Genomic DNA, 19,124 nt, shown 5'->3' with positions numbered 1-19,124 from the left:
ATATTTGGCTGCAATTGTTGGAGACTCTGTGGTGAACAGGACAGAATCCATTTCACCTAACATGTTCATGTCCTCAATTGATGATCCAGCACAAATTATTATTTCGTCCATGCTTTTATTGCATAGGTACAAGAACCACCATAGAAGCAATTAAGAAATACATAGAAGTGAAAGACATGGACCTACTTAGTTGTTTAGTAGAGTTTGCAATTTCTTAGTTGGAAAGCAAACATCCAGCTCAGCATGCCAAAGACTAAGTAAATCTCGTTCACTCAGTACTTCTTAAACAATGTTTGTTAAAATAACTATGACAGATCTTTGTAGTTTTATTAAGGTTGTTCACTTAATATACATGTTTAGATTATTGCACTTTGCCTTTTTTCTTATTTATGCTGGGCATTTATAGTAATCCAAGTGGTTTTATTAACTTTCAATTAATATACTGTATGTAGAAATGCTTATTACCACAATTGCTTGATCAAAGCACAGTAGCATAGCATGGAGAAATGATTGTCTTCTCCTACAGTTTCTTAAACAGAAATCTAATCTTCAGTAAGCTCCACCAGATTCCCAAGAGTCCTCTGTAGAATTAACTAAGCGACAACTGGGTTTCCAATTTCAGAGATTGGCAGACGTTGAAGACTTGATGGCAGCAACTGTCTCAAGTTGATCATAAAAAACGTAGATAATGATTATATGTGGTTAGACAACTTCTCTGTTCATTCTGGTCACATGGACTAGGATCCTACCTTTTCCTTGTCAGTGGTGTGAAACAAGTAGTGGTACTGCTGCTCTGTGATTTCCTGTTAGCAAATCAGGATGCAGCAGTAGTTTGAACCAATTTTTCGAAATCAACGTATTAAAATATATCTTATCTCTGGCCATATTTAATGCAGGTGGCTCTTTTGTAAGCTGATGCAGAAGGCTTTAAAATCTTCTCTGTAATTCACCACCCTGTCTTTGGTTCTGCTCTGAACGTTCTGAAAACAAAATTACTCACTCTATTAACAGGCAATCTCTACTAGTAACCTACTGAATATATCCCAGTTTCAAAAGCCACAGAATTGAGCATATACTTTGTTTGTGTTACCCCCTGTACTTTCAAACAACACTTTATTCAAAAGTGACTCATAGTTAACAATATAAGGCTTAGGCAGAAATGAAAAAGATGTCTGCTTAATAATGTCTTTAAGGCGAGAAGTTTAAATCTCAGCTCTGTGCTTTTCATTCACCACTCGATGCTCCCTAATTCAGAATGCACCCACATGATACCACCTACTTCACAGTGCTCCTCAATAACTCATTCTGGTTTGTGCATCACAAATCCAAACGTTTCTATTAAGGCATAGGTATTTCTTCATATTGGCACAGCTGAGATATTCTATTCCTTCCAGGCATGAGAACATAAACTCATGGGACCAGTTTACATTCACTCACAGGCTTTCTGCCATTTATATGCCTTTTTTATCTTACAGCGGTGTTGAGCAGGCACTACAAGGTCATGCAGAAGAAAAATCAGAAAATAGATATCCTACCTGAAGTCCACCTGAGTACACCTTCAATTTCTAATGATACATAAGGGAGTTATAATCAAGAGAAAACACAAAGAGGGAGGGTCAATTCTGTATTGGACACTCGGTTTTTGTCCCTCTTTGCACCCAATTGGGTACCAGGGATGCAGAGCAGTCCAGGACACTCCACCTGCTCCATTGTAGTGTTCTCCCCAAACGATGAGTAGTGAATGTGAAGTGGATCCATTGTCCACTTTTCAGTCGCTCATGTCTTTAATACGTGAGACCATCTTCAGTACTGTTTGACATGGGATTAGTGTAAGTGACCCCTAGTAAGAGCATAGAAATTAAAATAATGCCCAATGACATGTATTAAACAAGATACAAATAAAGAAGATATTTGAATATCTTCTTTATTACATGTCAATTAGAATGCTTTTGATTTGCCAAAACTTAGGGGGCCCGATTCACAAAAGTAAAGTTGGACAAAAGTCTAACTTTACGACTTTTGGTATTTACAAAGGGCATTTACTACTCCTAAATGCACTTTGTGAATACCAAAATTCGAACTTTATGACTTCCTGTATTCAGAAGGACATTTACGAGTAGTAAATGCCCTTTGTGAATACCGAAAGTTGTAAAGTTAGACTTTCGTCTAACTTTACCTTTGTGAATCGGACCCATAGTTTGGGGACTGAATCTTTAAAATCTAAAACTTAACACCAAATACCTGACCTGGGGCTAGTCCCTACTGAGAGTGGATTATCATACATTTTATCTAATTGGGTTCTAGACTCAGACATACATCACTCATTCCTGACAAATGTATGAGTCTCACTGTTTTGTTCCCCATTACAATTTTCTCATTGTTTGTGGTTTATTTTTTATATACAAGAACTGTGGATACTGTCATTGCTCAGTTACTCTCCCAAAAAAAGAAATCCACCGGTCTGACAGACCAGAGACTGGAAGCACACTTCAGACATCTGGACTGCAATGCAGATGGTATTATATACTACAGGAAGACTTATTCGAATGAGGTATTCTCAAACCAAGTTAAATCTGAGGTCCTACTCCTATGCTCCTACGAGTACTCATGCAGAATAAGGGAAGGACAACTTTCCTCTATGTTGCCGGTGCACTGGGAGTCGCTACCTGGCAGGGAATCAAGTCGCTGGAAGATCTGAATTTCAGATCATAAAGCCCTCACACACCTGTTAGGGTGTCATGCTTCATCATAGGGCGCTCCTCGTCAGACCGGCGCTGCAATGTCTGACAGGCCTGGTGGCTTCTTTGGCAGAGATCTTCAGATCTGAGGATGCTGTATGTGGTGAGTGCATGTGGGCTAAAAATAGTGAGTTGTGATGTGTGCAAGGTGACTTAAAATAGGCACCAGACCCCAGAACCGTTTAATTCAATGAGAGTCCAGAACTAAGTAAAAGCAGTGGATCTATCAGGAGGTCCTAAGGTACCAGGATAGCTTGTTATGGGCGCATGGTCAACATGTGTTATGCCTGCGGAGCTCCAATATCGGGTGGCACTTCATCAGGACCTTAATAAACAATAGGAATGGGCCCCCTGGTGGGGCCGGGGGACTCCCTGTGACTCGAGAAAGTCCTAATAAAGTGTGCCTGATCCCGGATAGGAATCAGTGAAAAGCCTCCACCTCAATGGTGGGGGTACACTACTTCATAGGTGGAGGGGAGGGACCCGACCACTGTAGGGATCACCTAGCTGGAAGATCGGGCACTGCCATCTCACCTGCGCATCTCTCCATGTCTGGATATTCTCAAATCATTCTGGGAGCTGTTAGTGGAAACAGCCTTGACAAAAGGCAGGCAACCAGAGGACCACAGCATTGATTCAGGAGCTTTGGGGAAATAAGGACACGGAACCCCAGACACACATAAATCACTTAGTCCGGGTATAGGCAGATTTTGCTAACAGAACAGTACACGGTGCTGCCGAACAACCTGAAATAACCACTGCTGTTTTTGTCTGTTTTCGTAGTCAAAACAACTTTTCCTGGGCTTTCCTGTTTCCCTCCTTGTCTCTGTATAAAGGAAAAGAAGAAGTATACATGACTTCTTGTTTCTCATGGACGCTTAGCACTGAAATGGCTATGACACAAATGTAGCTGTTGCTACCCCCACAATCTTGCACAGTAATAGGGTCCAGAGAAATAGGTGTTAGTAGCCATTGTATTCTGAGATTATCTGTTTCCCTGCGCCCTATGGGCCCACTAACACTTGCTGAAACTTTGGTTTGTGGTATGTCGTTATTATCTTTGCAATGAAGCATGTAATTATATGCTTTTTTGCTATCTCAGGTTATCTCAGTTTATTTCACTTCTTAATACATCTGCATTCCTAAAGTTTTGCACCGCTCTTGGCCTGGCGAAAAGAAAGAGTTGCTCACTCTATCCACATCATATGTCATTTATTAAATATAATTTTTACCTCTTTCAATGACATTATTGTGTTAGCAAATTATTTCTTACTATAGTCAGGTTTTGATGTTCCATTTATTTTTCAATTCAAGCTCTTTCAAAGTCAATCAATCAATAAAGGTTAGCTTTATTCGGTTTTAAGTAAAGAAACAAAAAACATAAAAGCACATACACTATACAATACATCAGATAAATGTAATGTCAGTAAAAACGGATAAAAATAGCATAACATGTAATGCAAACATAAGATCTCTGCTTATTGTGTAAATACAACTAATGCGGTATGTATGAACAAGGGGAAGTCACCTCAAGCCTCATATAATTCCTAGTCACTGCTGTTCCTCAATCTTACAGCAACTTTCAGATAATAAAGTATACTAAAAATTATATCCCACAAAAGCATTTGTAAAAACATAATGGCCGTTCTAATTTGGGAGATGTTTGCACTTTTCAGGATAGGGATAACATACGCTTCCCTTGGCATTTCATAAAAACTGAAAAAACAAAGTGAAATGCAGTGTATCCTGCTGGTATCTATTGTTGCAACGCAGGGTATAAGTTTATGGTGCCTGTTTCTACCCCACGGATAGGCTACCAAGAAGAGCAGTAAGTCAAAACAGAACCAGGGGGGTCATTAGGATGACGGGGGGGAATCGCTTAGTGCCCACGGCGGTCACAAAGACCACCATCCACACTTCCGCCACAGCAATCATCACGATTGCCTGGTGGAGCGGTCAGCATGTGTGAAATGGGGGCGGTGCCTAGCAGGCACCGCCCGCCAGCTTACAATGCTGGCATCAGCCAGCCTTTCTGAAAGGCTAGCGGAGGCTGGGTTCTTGGGCCTGTTGTGGGCCCCCTCTGAGGGTCTATGTGCACTGCATTTCCATGCACAAGGAGGCAGACACCGCGTGGTGCCTGCCATGTTGTGCATGGAAATACACTACGAGGCATTTGTGCATTGCGAACGGTGCTGCAGCCGGCAGCACCGCCCGCAATGATTAGGGGCCTGGATGCACCCGCCATAGTGGAAGGCACATCCTAATACACTCAGCGTGACCGCTGCCTTACCGGCAGGCGGTCCCAGCACCACAGCGATGGCAGGCGGACTGATGTCCGCCCACCATTGTAATGTGCTACTTAGTTAGCAAAAAGTGGTCTTCTGGTGTTACCTTTGTCGTAAGGTTTCACCTATTGGTGTCTTTAAACTTTATGAACTTGCAGTTCATCAACCTTTTTCTCTTTGTATAGTCTGCAGAGCTGTTGATCTAATTGGTAATATTATCACATGGATCATTCTCCCATTGACTCTCTGATATCTGTGAAAACTAAGTGAATAGTGAGTGCCTGACCATTTGCATCATGGAACACCCTTGATTTAGCTATAGTCAAGCACCAATGTGGAATGTTTAAGAGAACATGCAACAACAGACACCCTCCTGGGGATGTACTGACACATGACAGCTCAGATAGCTTGCACAAACAAATCTGTGCACCTCGTACAACCATTATGCTGCTAAAATTAGTATTGAAATAAACAAACTGATTTGCACAAGGCAGGCCTTTGTCTAAAATGCTAATTGGCATGATGGGCTAAAAATGAAGGGCTGGAATGTGGCCCAAGCAATTGCCAGTGGCTAAGATACCATCCAGCTAAAATTACCAGGGCTTCTAATTCCCCACAAGACATATCCAAACTGTCAAGGGGTTTCTTTCCCTGCCCTGAAAGAATGTTGTTATTCTCAATCCACTTGTGTGCTTCCCTTTTTCAATGTTTTCCCATGATAATGTTAAACAGATCACTAGTTCTTCAGAACAGATTGTACAATAATCTTAAATCTGTTTTATCACAGTCACAATCTATTTCCAAGATCTCTCATGATGCTTTTACACCTCTTTCACTCAACATTACTGAACAGCTGCAATGCTCTATGGAAACATATTCACCTTTAAATCTCTTTTAGGTCAATGCAATCCTACTATTTTCCTCTCTGGTTCTCCAGTCCTACTGTGTTGACTACTTTAATTGAAGTCTGTTATGTTACATTAGATCTGCAGTAGTATCTGTAGATTAGAATTAAGGACATGGTATACCTTTTATTGAAAACAATATCTGCTGACTATAGAGTCCTCATTATCTTTCATCCAGTAACACTTCTACCTCTTCCTTGCAAGACCCTGGTGAGCATGTCAACATCCATATTATGTTGGCTCTGATAGAGATCACTCATGGTCCTAGGATGACTTCAAATTAGGGCGGGATCTGTTTGCCTCTTCCCTGACAGTAGCATCAAGGTAAATGTTCTAGCTAGGCTCAAATCTTTTTTTGACCAGCACTTCCAAGCAGTACATGTGCCTTAATTTGTCTCTAACTTCAGGCCATTATTATATTCCTCTGGTGTCCTTGGTAAACCTTCTCTCATCAATGTCACCCCGTTGGCTCAATTGATACACACCTTTGTTTCCCTAATGTCATATGCTGATAGCACACAGACTCTACCTAGGCTGAAAGTCTACTCAAGACAAGGTTTGTAATTGTGTCTCTGGTTCACTTTTAAGCTTAATTCAGAAAACACCTAAACTATACTTCTCAGTGGCTCTCTAACAATCTGGTCTACTGCATGATGGCCCTCTGAATGTGGACCTACCTCTGTTCCTATAGATTCCGTCAAAACTCCTAGCTTTCCTCTTAATCATATTCTTTGTTTTGCATCAAAGGAAGTTACAGCTAACTGTGTTTTCTATGTTTGTTCGGCTGAGCAAATATTTAGATTGCTACATTTTGTTTGCAGGGAAATCATAGCCCTGTCTATTGTTTTTCTAGGCTGGAGAACTGTAGTTCTTTGAAGCCTGTCTTGCCATATCACCTAATCTCCTAACTTCAGGTACTATACTATGCTATGCGGGTTTATACAGCGCGTAGCTACCCAAAGGCTTCCCAGCGTTAAGTGACTACCAGCTGCCTCGACTCACCTTTCATAGACCTCCCACTTTGGCTCGCTTCATTGCCATCATGGCCTGTCTCTTTTCTTGTGTTATCCTCTACCTTGGTGCACAATTGAGTGTTTTTATTCTCCCCCACAGCACTGTTATGTAACTACTTGTAACCTGGTCATGATAATGCCCTAACATTGTATATAGGCTGAAACGCCGTCGACTTTTACAGCAAAATATACACCTGTCTGTCAGCAAACTGCTGGGAAAGAGGATGGCATGATAGGGGTGAAACCAGGATTTTAACATTTTTCTAAACCATAGCTCATTCATTTCATTTCTCAACTCCTGGGGCATTGAGTTCCATAGCTTTCGTATAAAATGTGAGAAGGACCTTCCTTCCCATCTGAGCCTTTGTATTCATGGCACCTCTAGTTGCCGTACTATGGAGGGCCTTAAGGTCCTGCTAGGAGTTTAAGGGACCAGGAGGTCCCTCGTCATAGGGGGCCCATTAAGGTTGATTACCCTATTCCCCAGATAAAGTGCCTTAAATGGGATCCTCATCTCCACAGGAAACCTTGCAGGGAGTCCAGCGCACTTTTTACAGAGACATACTTGGGAAGTTTAAAAATGATCCTTGCGGCCGCGTCAAAGACTACCTGGTCTCTTATTAATATATTTAGGCGAGCACACAAACAAAGAGTTGTTGTAGTCCAGCTGGGAAAGAATTAACGCCTGAACCACTGACCTCCTAGATTGTGGGGGTAAAAGGTCTAGGATTTTCCGTACGATTCTGAACAAGCCAAATAAGGTGACTTTTAGTTTTATTTTACCTGGGCATCCATAATTAACGAGCTATCTAGCCACATGCCTAGTTTCTTTATGGGAGAGAAAGGGGTGGGTGGACTTTCCAGGCTCTCCGGCCATCAGTTGCCTGTTTGTGGCATTGGTATGTTTTCTAGCAACATCAATTCTCCATTTAACTTGAGTGAATAGTTTGCAATCCAACTTGCCACTTTTTCCATTAGTAGATGGTCTCTGCTGTTGTGATATAGATTTTCACAATTCTAACCCCAGATATGTTCAGCATTATGTCCATGCCTTTGGGTAATATACTTGTGATTCCCAAAGTGTGTTAAGTGATTATCGAGTTTGAAGTATAGTTATACCACAATATCAGGTGAAAAGTAGAGTAAATACCAAAATATGGGGGACATGATATCAAAGGTAGATGCACAGTTTTGTGCTTTATAACAATATCGACATTGAAATGTTGTTTAATAAAATATCTTTGAATTTAATATATACAGTTTTAATAGCATAATGTTTATGTTTATTAGTTTATTTATGAAGTTTTCTATGTTAGTTGTCTTTATCTTGGTATGTAATTTGTTGATCTATTTTTTAACAGGCTGTGGGTTATTGTGGGGATTTGGGTGAGTAGTGTTTAATTTGCAACATAATCAATACGTTTCAAAATATTTTTAAAGATCCATTTGTTTTATGAGATTGTACTTAATTTCATGATTTTTTTTTTAAGCGGATACATGGAAATGATTTTATGTGTTATCAGTTATAAGGTTTATTAGAGGATTTGGTGGGAGTATTTTAACATTACTTTAATTTAAATATTTATTTGCATGCATTCATTTAATTCTTGTTAATATTTGGTGATGAAAACTGGAAGTAGTTTTCACACCTCACCAGGGCTATACACCAGCTGGCTGACAGCTGGAGGCTAAAGAAAATTATCCCACAGGAGATATTTGCCATTTTGTTGGACTTTTAATAAACATTATAAACAGTCCTTAAATTATTTTTCTATTTGATTACTAGCCTGAGCTATCTGAAATAATATGTAACTACTTCCCAGTTCTTCTCTATGGGAAAGACAGCCTTCCACCAGTGAAACTAGCATTTGAGTGCCAGTCACAATAAGACCATGTTAACTTTACATTTCTACATGCCCTACTTTTAATTACGATGCACACTGCTTTGTGGGCTGCAATGCCTAATATTTAAAGGGACTCGTTTCCCCTGTCAAAAGGGTTCATTTCGACAGATTAATCTACAGGCCAAGCAGCCAAGCCACAGTGGCTGGCCTGGAGCATTGTTTGCCTGGTCACGCTGTTAGATGGCACTATAGTGCTGTATTCCATAGTTGACATTTAACTTTCTATGCCATGAGTGTATTTTGGACATTATATACTATGGCTTTGTAGAAATATTAAATATGGCAATTAGGTGTTAGCCAAAACAACATGTTTTAGACAGAGCACATGCACTCAGGCCTGGTTAGCATTACCCCAGTGCAGAGAGAGTTTAAAAAAAAACAAATTATCATCAGTGCACAGAAGCTAGGGATGACAGCCCAAAAAGAGGCACTTTCTCACAGTTAGTACTTTATTATTATTATTTTCTCATTGTGATTATTTTAATATTGGATGAAGTCTCTCAGAAGTGGGTGATTATGTCTATTTCTTCAAATGCTTGGGTGATGTGGATTGTCTTCCAGACCTTCTTTTTCCTGCTAATGGTTCTTTTGAGGTTTTGTACGTGTGACATTTTGCAAATTAGTTATCATTTTCTGCCATTTTTTATGGCTTCTTTAAATGTGGTCGTACATTCATAATATCCAATTCAGTGATATTTAGGACGCTTACGTTAACAGCGTTTTCCTTTTCGGGATTTAGTACATGTTGGTTCATTTGACATTGTGGGATCTATAAAGGATATAGATTTATGTAAACTAGATTTATGTGTGTAATTAAATTTTTCTGGAGATTTTATGAATATTAAAGTATTTTGTAGTAAAATGTAAAACTATATTTTAACTTACTGGCTGTTTGTCTACTTAAGTGATGCAGTTTTAAACTTTCAGCAAAATGAAATAAATGTCTACTGTAGCATATTCAGTTCGGAATATTTTCAGAAGGAAGATGCATCTGTAGCAGGAATTAAATAAAGGACAAATATGTACTTATTTCAGTTTTTCCTGTAGTTACTTTTGTACTGCTGAGTATCATTCTATTCTCTCCTTAACGTTTTTGGTTTTGAATGTGATTGGTTCAGTAAACGTTTTCTCACTGTTTTATTAAGTAGACATTGCTTTTCAATTAATATACCTTTTAGTAAGCATTTCTAAGTTTGATATATATACATTTTTATTTCATTTGGGTTTTATAAATATGCTTATTGATATTTTTGTTCACAATATTTGGAATGATTGTATTTTGTCTCCTTTCATTATTTGTTAAAAAAGTAATAAATAGAAGATAAAAATACAATCCTTAAAATTCAATCGATAAATGGACACGCCATTTGCTTTAAGTATGCCCACCCATTTTGTTTCGGAAATACCACTAAAAATGCAGAGTAAGTAAACAAAATCTTGTTAAATAAAATTGTTTCTATGTATTTATGCTGAATGTTAAATAAAAAATTTGTTGAGTGGGGAATAAACAAGGGGGGCCTCGGTTTGTGAGCGGCGTATGTTTGCCCCTGTGGAGTGCGCCTCTTTTATGATATTTTTCACATTCTCCGGGATGCCGGCTGGGCAATCAAAATAATGTCCCAAACCTAACGTGTAAAAGCCATCCCTGACAAATTGGAGCCAGGGGATAGTTACTGCTCCTTCAAAGTTGAAGCAATCTTTTATAATCTCTCTGGAGACCACCAACTCCTCCGATAACCAGATTTTAACCCATAAAAGCAGGGGGCAATATCTATATAGTCCTCCACAAAGCCAAGCCCCAACTCATGATGACAAAAGGTTGTGGGGGCACTATTTGGGATCATTAGTAGCCTTTTTATAAATGAGTTTTCCATGGTTTGTAACTAGCGGCAGTTATGATAACCCCAAACTCCTGCTCCGTATGTTGCCATGGGCACACATTTGGCTTTGTAAAGTGTAACTAGCTCAGTCACTGGTTTATGAACCAATTTACATGCAGAACGAAAAAGACACTCAACAACCCTGCCCGCGTGTTCCACCCTTGCAGTGACAAGCGAATCCCAATTCAGACTATTATTAAAAAGGTTCCCTAGGTAATTAAAACTATTCATTTTGTCAACTCTCTTAACCCCCACAGCATATTTTCTAGTTTTAGTCGGTTTAGGCCTACATACCATAACATATGACTTAATAAAATTAACTTTTAGATCAAGTGTTAGCATTAAATCGACAAATGCATTAAGTGATTTTTGAAGGCCATTTGCTGTCAGGGCCAATAAAACGGTATCATCCGCATAGGAGCTTCATCAACTCCCATTTTCCCCATGAGTGCCCACAGCTTGTCCCGATTTACAGTGTCAAAGGCACTGGACGGGTCCATGAAGGCCAGATGGATAGAACCCTTCCTGGCCTTCATGTACTTGCCCATAATCAAGGACAAGTGTAGGCACTGTTCGGAGGTGCCCATCCCCTTCCTAAAGCCATACTGTGTTTGTGCTATCACCCTAGTGTCTGTAGCCCAGGTTTCAAGTCGAGCAAGAACAACCCTTCCCAACAACTTTGCTGTGGTTTCAATATGGGAGATTGGCCTATAACAGAAAAGGTTGCGTCTATTACTTTTTTCAAATACAGGGACCACGATGGCCTCCTTCCAAGTTACTGGGATAGGACCAGTCACCACTGCTTTGAACACATTGGTCAATAATGGGGCCCACAGTTTAGGAGTACTTTAAAAGATATCCAATGGTACTCCATCCGGACCTGGAGCTTTCATGCTAATTCCTTTTGCTATAGCTTCCTCGACCTCGGCTACTGAAATTGACACACTTAAATAAGAAGCCGAAGTGAGGTCTAGGGGCAGATCCTCACTGGGTACCTCTAACTGGCGGCCATTGGGATTAAATATAGCCACAAAGTGAGCTTACCAGGCTTCCCCCAGAATCGAGGAATCCATCTTGCCCACCTCTTCATTGAACAGTGGGCGATTTATAATTTCCCAAAAGCTTTTTGAGTCATTAAGGGAACTAGCTCTCTCCAAGTCGTCCCAAGCCAAACACCTCAGTTTTTCTTTCCTCTGCTTAACTACACTTTTATACGTCCAAGCATATTTAATTTGAGCCCTGTCACGAGGATTTGCGTGCAATGCCAGCTTTAAAATGTTATGGGCGCTTTAAAATGTTATGGGCTCTTTAGAACGCCACAGTAAACCACCTTTTCTCTCGGACGTTCCTAACCTTAATTGATTTGGTCACATTTTTGGCTACATCAGAGCAAATCAATTGAAGATTCCTGAATAATCTCGGCTGGGGGCAAATCATGGGCTAAACACCTCATAATCAAGTCATAATTGGTTATAACTGTTTTTACCTCAAATTCAGAGAGGTTTACTTTATTCCAATTGAGTCTTACCCCTTTGTTGGAATTAAAATGGACTTGATAGCCGTTTAAGTTACCTGTCTAGGCTATTATACTGAGGGACGCTGTAAGGGGATTATGCTCACTCATGATGTTTGGCTCCACCTCAAAGTCTCCAATAAGTGGCAGAAACCTCTGTGAAATAAACAAAATAATCTATAAAACTTTCACTACCTCTACCAACATAAGTAGGGTACTGTATTGAGGAATTACTAGCTAAGTCATTAATGAGGCCCAAATTATTCTCCAAAATAATAGAATTTAGGGCCTCACCCTGAGGAGTGTGGACAAAATGTGACAGGGGCCAGCCCCTCTGCACTTAACATCCCACAGGCATGGCCAGAGCTAAGGGGACAAATGGAACAGTTAAAGTCACCCACCCAAAGAATACATAAAGATTGACATTTCTCTGAGATATAATTGATTTCTGCCTGTAAAGCCTTAACCTGGCAGTTATTATGATTACAAATGTTATAATACCAGTTTACCACTAGTAACTTAGCTTGTAACATATTAGAAATCATAATTAATTTAAACCAGGGAGAAGTACCAACAACAGTAATTGTTATTAGCTTCATATTTAACTGAGATTAACAGAACCAACCCTCCTTTCGCCCTCCCTGCTGGTGAAGGTATAGCGTGGACCGTGTAAGAACAATAACCATTCAGCACGATGTCATTCTTGTACCACGTCTCCCGAAGACAAATCACGTCAAAGCCTCCGATATATTTTAGCCACAGCTCGTCAGTCAGTTTGGGGCAGATACCTGCAGTATTCCAAGAAATAACTTTAAGTAGGGACTTTTATGACCCTGATTTTTCAACCCTACAAGTTCATTATTTATAGCTTGATCAATTATAGTAATAGGAAGACCCAGATCCTCTCTAGCTGTGGTATCATTTGAAGTTAAATTGAAGCAGGGCGAACGATTTTGGGCTTTCTTTCGGCTTTTCCTACTGCTGTTTATTTTAGGGGAGGAGATTTTTGAAAGATCCACAGCGTCCCTTTTAGTAAGTTCATTCATATGAACTCCTCTCCCTTGAGCACTATGATACAATCCTATTCTCGCCGTGACAGCTGGTTGTCTAAGGCGGTCAGTTAGTCAGTCGATTTCTGGCAGCCCAGAAAGGACGTCAAAACGGTTAGGGTGACTAAATGGAGGAGGCTGCGTGATGTGTTCTTGAACCCGACCACAAAGACTGTTTTCTCGCCATATCTTCAAATTGTGGAGGGTAAAAAAAATAAAAAATAGGTAAACTTCAATTGACTCACCATATGAGTCTTTAAAGTGCGTTAGGGCAAAACGTACACACCATGCATTATTGACATTAAGCACAACACAATCCCCACCCCCACATTTAGTCGTGTGGCTCAACCAGCTCACTCGCCTGGCAATGATAACTTTTTCTGACCAATTTATCTTCGGCATGATTTTCCTAGAACACCACTGAATCATATTTGAAGTCAATATTATTGTTGTTGCTATTACTGTTTGTTTTATAGGATGGGTCAAAAGGCAATACATATGCAGTAGACATTTAATTCATGCTTTTTTTGCATAGTATTTTTGTAGTCAATATAATGACAAACAAATTCCTAAGATTGATAAATCCCGAATCAGAGGTTGCTCTTTTGATTCTTTGGCCCAATGTTCTGGAACCAACTTGCCCTCATTCATCATAAAATAACACTTTTTTACAATTTTGAAAGCAACTGAATGCAGATTTTCCCACTGGTCTAGCTCCTTTTCCAGTATTGATTACTCGAGTCCCATCTGTTCTGCACCACTACAATTGATTCGCTAACAACACGCTTGACAATAGTAACCCTCAATCAAACAATCAGTCAGGAAGGGTTGATATAGTCCAGTAAGATATTTGTCAGGACCTACACAAGAGCAGATCTTAGAGGGTTATAGATCCATGTGAAATTCATAAACCAAAGAACGGCATGGTACCTTTGGTTCCAGGTAGATGAAGGCAGAAGAGTTGAGGATGCAAGCATTGGTATTCTAACCATTCCAAGACAGCAGGGCTCTCCATTTGGGGAACAGAGGTCAGACCAAAGGAAGACAGTGACCATGTTTCCCTTCTGGGTCACAAAAGGCAGAATAATATTTAAGGTCTACATTCTCAATCAGTATTTGCCTTGCTCCTGTGCAATGTTGGTGGGCTTATTCAGCCCTCATTCCAGTTCCCCTCCTGTTTACACATTTGTTATTTCCTGTGTTCCTGCAGGTAGCTTCACTACGCAGAAATCATGGTGCTGTTACTACTTAGCTCTCACTCTCTCATTCAGCTCCTTTTATCCAGAAATCTCAGGATTCAACGTGTCAGCAAACTGTCCCACAGTTGGTGAGGGGATTACCCAATGATTGCGTGTATGTGACTTACCAATTGGTGGATAATGAAAGTATGGGAGAGTCTAAGTGGATGCTATCAGTTTAGCAATAAGCATTCACTATAGATTTTGAACAAAGGAGTCGGAGACAGTAGTGAGGAAATATTTGGAAGCTTACAGTTAAACCATCAGAATGAGTGCGGATTGTATGGGAAGTATCACTGGCTATCAGAAGAAAAACCAAGGAAGCTCTTGTGGCAAACTTTGTGATAATTGTGGTGATGTAGAAACAATTGTGGTCACCAAGGCGGATGATAAGCCATTACTCAGGCACTATACCTATGCACCCAGAAGCTCTTTAAGGATTAATACTAACAAGAAGAAACAAATAAAACATTGGCGATTTATTAAACTTTATTGGAAACATAGAAGTTCCAGTGACTTTCTCTGCTTAGAACTAACATATTAGATCATTATGCCATTAAAACAAAGCAACGTACCCCCTGCATAGAATAAGGGCATCAGGACTTCTCATAGATAGTCCAGCATGTCTAACTGAATTCAACACAGTTTTAGGGAAAATCAGCATCTGAAAGTGCACCACGACCCAAGCAATGAATCCCAAAGCAGAAGGCAAGATTCTCTAAAGAGGCTATATTAATTTATGAAACAAAAGATCCGACCAAATTATGTACAAAGCCTATTGCTTTTATGAACAAAATATCTCTGAATCAGAGAGTACAACTGCTGTCTATGAGAAATGTAACTCTGCATAAAATAGTGACACACAGTTTTACTAAGTCCATTCATACAGAGCAACTATGTACAATCCTGTGTAAGGAATGCATGAAAGCAGATTCTCAAGAAAAACTGTGTTTCTTTTAGAATGCTATCTATGCAGAAAACATACAAGACAGATATGCCTACAGAAAATTGAGACTTCACCAGGATAAAGACTCAAGCACATAGGGTAAAGCTACAACATGGCTATGCCATCATTATCCTTCAACCAACCCAGCACAGCATTAAATGACTGACAACAGAAGGGTTTATGGGAGGACTCGGGGGGCATCCAGAGATATCTGGGACACCACAATTTGCCTTCACCTTCTTGCACAACTTCGCCACTTATTAGTTACACAAGCAGTAACGATTAGGAATGTGTGTGAAAGCTAGATGCCATTTTTCAAGACAAATGAAATCTTCTTCCCACTAAATGAAGTCAGCCTCTGTGTCACTCTTCAGCATCACCCAGGAAAACCCCTTAACAGCCTTGGGAGCATGGCTGTCAGAGATTCTGTGTCAGGGCATACCAAAGCAAAGTGGGGGCACATCTTGGTCTAAAAAATTGACACGATTGACTGCCAGTTAAGTTGAGCTAGTTACTAGATCAGAACAGACCATGTCATCCCATATCCTAAGAGAATAAATACAAAGAGTATCTAAGAATAACGGGGCTAAACAAGGTGCGCACATTGTGGCCCTAAGAGAGAATTTGGCTATATATGCAAACTCCGAAGCTGGGTGCTATTCGTCCACATGCAAATAGCACTTATGCAAAACAAAGAGCAGCTAAGAATGACATGACTAAACAAGGTGAGCATATTTAGATCTGATTGTAAACTTGATGCAAATTCTGTTTCAGGTGCAGACTCCCAAGTCGGGCATTATTTGCCCAAGTGCCAGTTGCTACTTGCCTACAGGAAGGTCAAACCTTGTGATGATAGTGTAGGCAAACATCGCACAATTTTGATTTTATGCACCCTGGGAAAGGCATAAGCAATCCAGAGTGGACAAAATAAAAAAAATGAAATGATCATTTTGCAAATGTTCTGCCTCAAGTTCCTTTTGGCCATTTTTCATAATCACAGTTTTTCCCAGATGAAGTTGAGACTGGGTCGGGCCTTATTTGGCCAAAATATTTAACGAAGAATCTTAGAGGAACAAGAAACACATAAGATAATCAAAAGAGGAATATAACACAAGTCTAACACCTGAAATATTCAGCATGGTAAGTAGGAATTGATTAATGCGTCTTATTTTTGTTCATTTCGGTGATTTGATTGATTTTAAATGCATTCAACATGCACATTTTCTGCCATCTTTCTTTCAAGTGGGGCTTGTTTCAGAATGATAAAACAATCGGCATCCCTGTTGTGCAGTGCTGACAGTTGTCTCTCATAACTTTGGATATGTTTTTGGTTTTATCCCGCGTTGGACTCCCATGTTTGGACATTCTGTCAAGACATAAACAACATTGGAGGACCCACCCAAAATATGATAGACCTTTTGATCCAACATGCATACCATAAACGGTGATAAAAGCCAATCTTTACATGAGGTTGGAGAAAAAAAGCACATTGTGTTCTCTCACATGAATGGAATTTGTCCACCAACATGAACAGGTATTTTTTTTTATAGAATATATCATCCATCACAAAATGTTGTTGTTTTCTTCTGACGTAAACAGGTATAGTATTTCTTCTTTAACTGTAAGTTGGATAATTATTAATATCATGGGAGAATGTCACTCTTGGTCTGCGAAAGGCACTTAGGTGAACCCTGATTCAAATTAATTATGCATTTAGAAAGTCTAATGTTTGCAGCAATGACAATGACCACATCTTCAAAACTACCTTAAGTCATGGAATGAGCCTCGTGAAAAACTATTTCATAATCACATAATGACTTACAGTAGAAATGCATGCAACATCAAAAGATTGTGATAACTACTGAACACTAACCTTTTGCTGCGGTCTGTGGTATACATTCATTCATTCGAGAAGTTCCAAGTTTTTATTTTGATCGTTGTTCAAACCAACTGGGACATGACTCTTCCATTATAGTGTGCATTCGCAGACTCTTAAGTACTGTAAAGATAATAAAGTAGTATTTGTGGTAGCCAATTTAACAGCAGTAATAAATCAAGTAATTTAAACAATTGTATTAATTACATATATGAATACATGTCCAACTGTTCACAGCAGAGCTTGAGCTTTACAAAGAACAGAAAGATTTAATGACATCGTGAAGCATCAGTTAATAGACTGAATGCCTTCACGTTTGAGGTAATTATTTCTAAAGAGCTAAGGCCTCATTTGAGATACTGAGGGAAAAGCATAATAAAAAATGCCTCAGGAATTTTTTTAACCTGCTTCCATTTTGTTCCCATTGCAGTGGGGAATAACATGTGGTAACTGTGTTTTGGATTACCACACAGTATTTCCCTTTTTTTTAGAGTTGACATGTATCTAGGTAGTACCTAGAAATAAAACCAGGGACTAGGCAGAATGTTTTTCGCCCTGTGATGTTTCAAAGTTGCTCATGCACTCAGAAAGAGCTTTCAAGTAATTTTCAAGTGGTATTTCTTAATTTTGTTTAAAACTGATCTAGTATATCACAGTTGCAAAATTATCACAGTTGTTTACATACTACACTTACTATTTGCCCCAAAATATATATATTCTACTGGGACATATTTCATGTCCATCCCCTCCATTAAGGTGGCACAGTCTACATCATTTTATTCCACACATCTCTTCTTTGGCGCTAGTTTGATGTTTAAGCTCCGAGCCTTATTTGACTCTTTTCAATCCTTAAATCTGTAAAGTTATGTTATTTTCCCTCACTCTGTCCAGTTGCTTTTTCTCGTGCCCTTAAAATTGTAAAATACGCTATGCAGCTAACAATAAAGAGGAAGTCTGTGAGTGTAGTCTCCTACTGCCCATGTGATTAGGCAGGTAAGTCACAGTTACTGTTTGGCTTTAAACCATTTCACTGCTCATGTCAACTGTCCATAATTCAACTCAGTTACAATATCTTGGGAACTGTTCACAGCACTCGTAGGCAAACAGAAGTGAGAGTCCAATTCTACTCCTCTCAGGAGTTTTAGCTGTGTACACATTGCTCACAAACTTATTGAAAGAAATTGCAACTACAGCTTTATTCCTTCTCAGTGGTGCATACTTACACATTTTTTTAAATTCAGAAAGGAGTGTTCTTGGAAAGGTTGACTATTCTTAAAACAAATGAATGTATAACTGGTTCCGGAGTGAAAGTCTGGTGTGAAGAAGTTTGTAAATCACAGGTTGTCATACAACTCCAAGTTGGACTGTGGTATATAATATATGAAACTAAAAAGTGCACTAGCTAACAGCTACTGTAACAATCTTATAGTGAGGGAGAACAAATCTATCCTAAAACCAGAACTGTGAGGAGTAAATATTGGAATTGGGTTGTTAGACCTCTCAGCCTTGCGGTGGTCTTCCCCCAAACTTTTTGACTACTTGCCTCCAATCTTTGCTGAAATTATTTTTTGCTGACCTGAGGACCCTGTGCACTTCACCACAGCTAACCATTGCTAAAGTGCTTGTGCTCACCCCCTTAACATGTTTTGATTGGCACATACCTAATTGGCATATTTAATTTGCTTGCAAGTCCCTTGTAGAATGGAATATTACATATCCAGGGCCTCTAAATGAAATACTACCAATGGCCCTCCAGCACTTTTTGGTCACCCACTTA

At 39.5% G+C, this 19,124-nt stretch overlaps 1 protein-coding gene across 7 annotated transcripts in view; it reads right to left on the bottom strand.

Moving 5' to 3' along the window:
- Positions 1-19,124, bottom strand: part of LOC146867489 (heparan sulfate glucosamine 3-O-sulfotransferase 1-like) — a 604,489-nt gene that overhangs the window by 360,171 nt on the left and 225,194 nt on the right. For all 7 annotated transcript variants that reach the window (XM_085606185.1, XM_085606184.1, XM_085606182.1 and 4 more), the window contains exon 2: positions 17,345-17,470. The gene's annotated coding sequence lies outside the window, so the exon portion shown is untranslated. The remainder of the gene's footprint in view (positions 1-17,344; positions 17,471-19,124) is intronic.

The sequence above is a fragment of the Triturus cristatus genome, chromosome 1_2, assembly GCF_964204655.1.
Source record: "Triturus cristatus chromosome 1_2, aTriCri1.1, whole genome shotgun sequence".
Taxonomy (NCBI): Eukaryota; Metazoa; Chordata; class Amphibia; order Caudata; family Salamandridae; genus Triturus; species Triturus cristatus.
The sequence above is the reverse complement of the archived record's forward strand: the minus strand, read 5'-3'. Positions and strand labels throughout refer to the sequence as shown.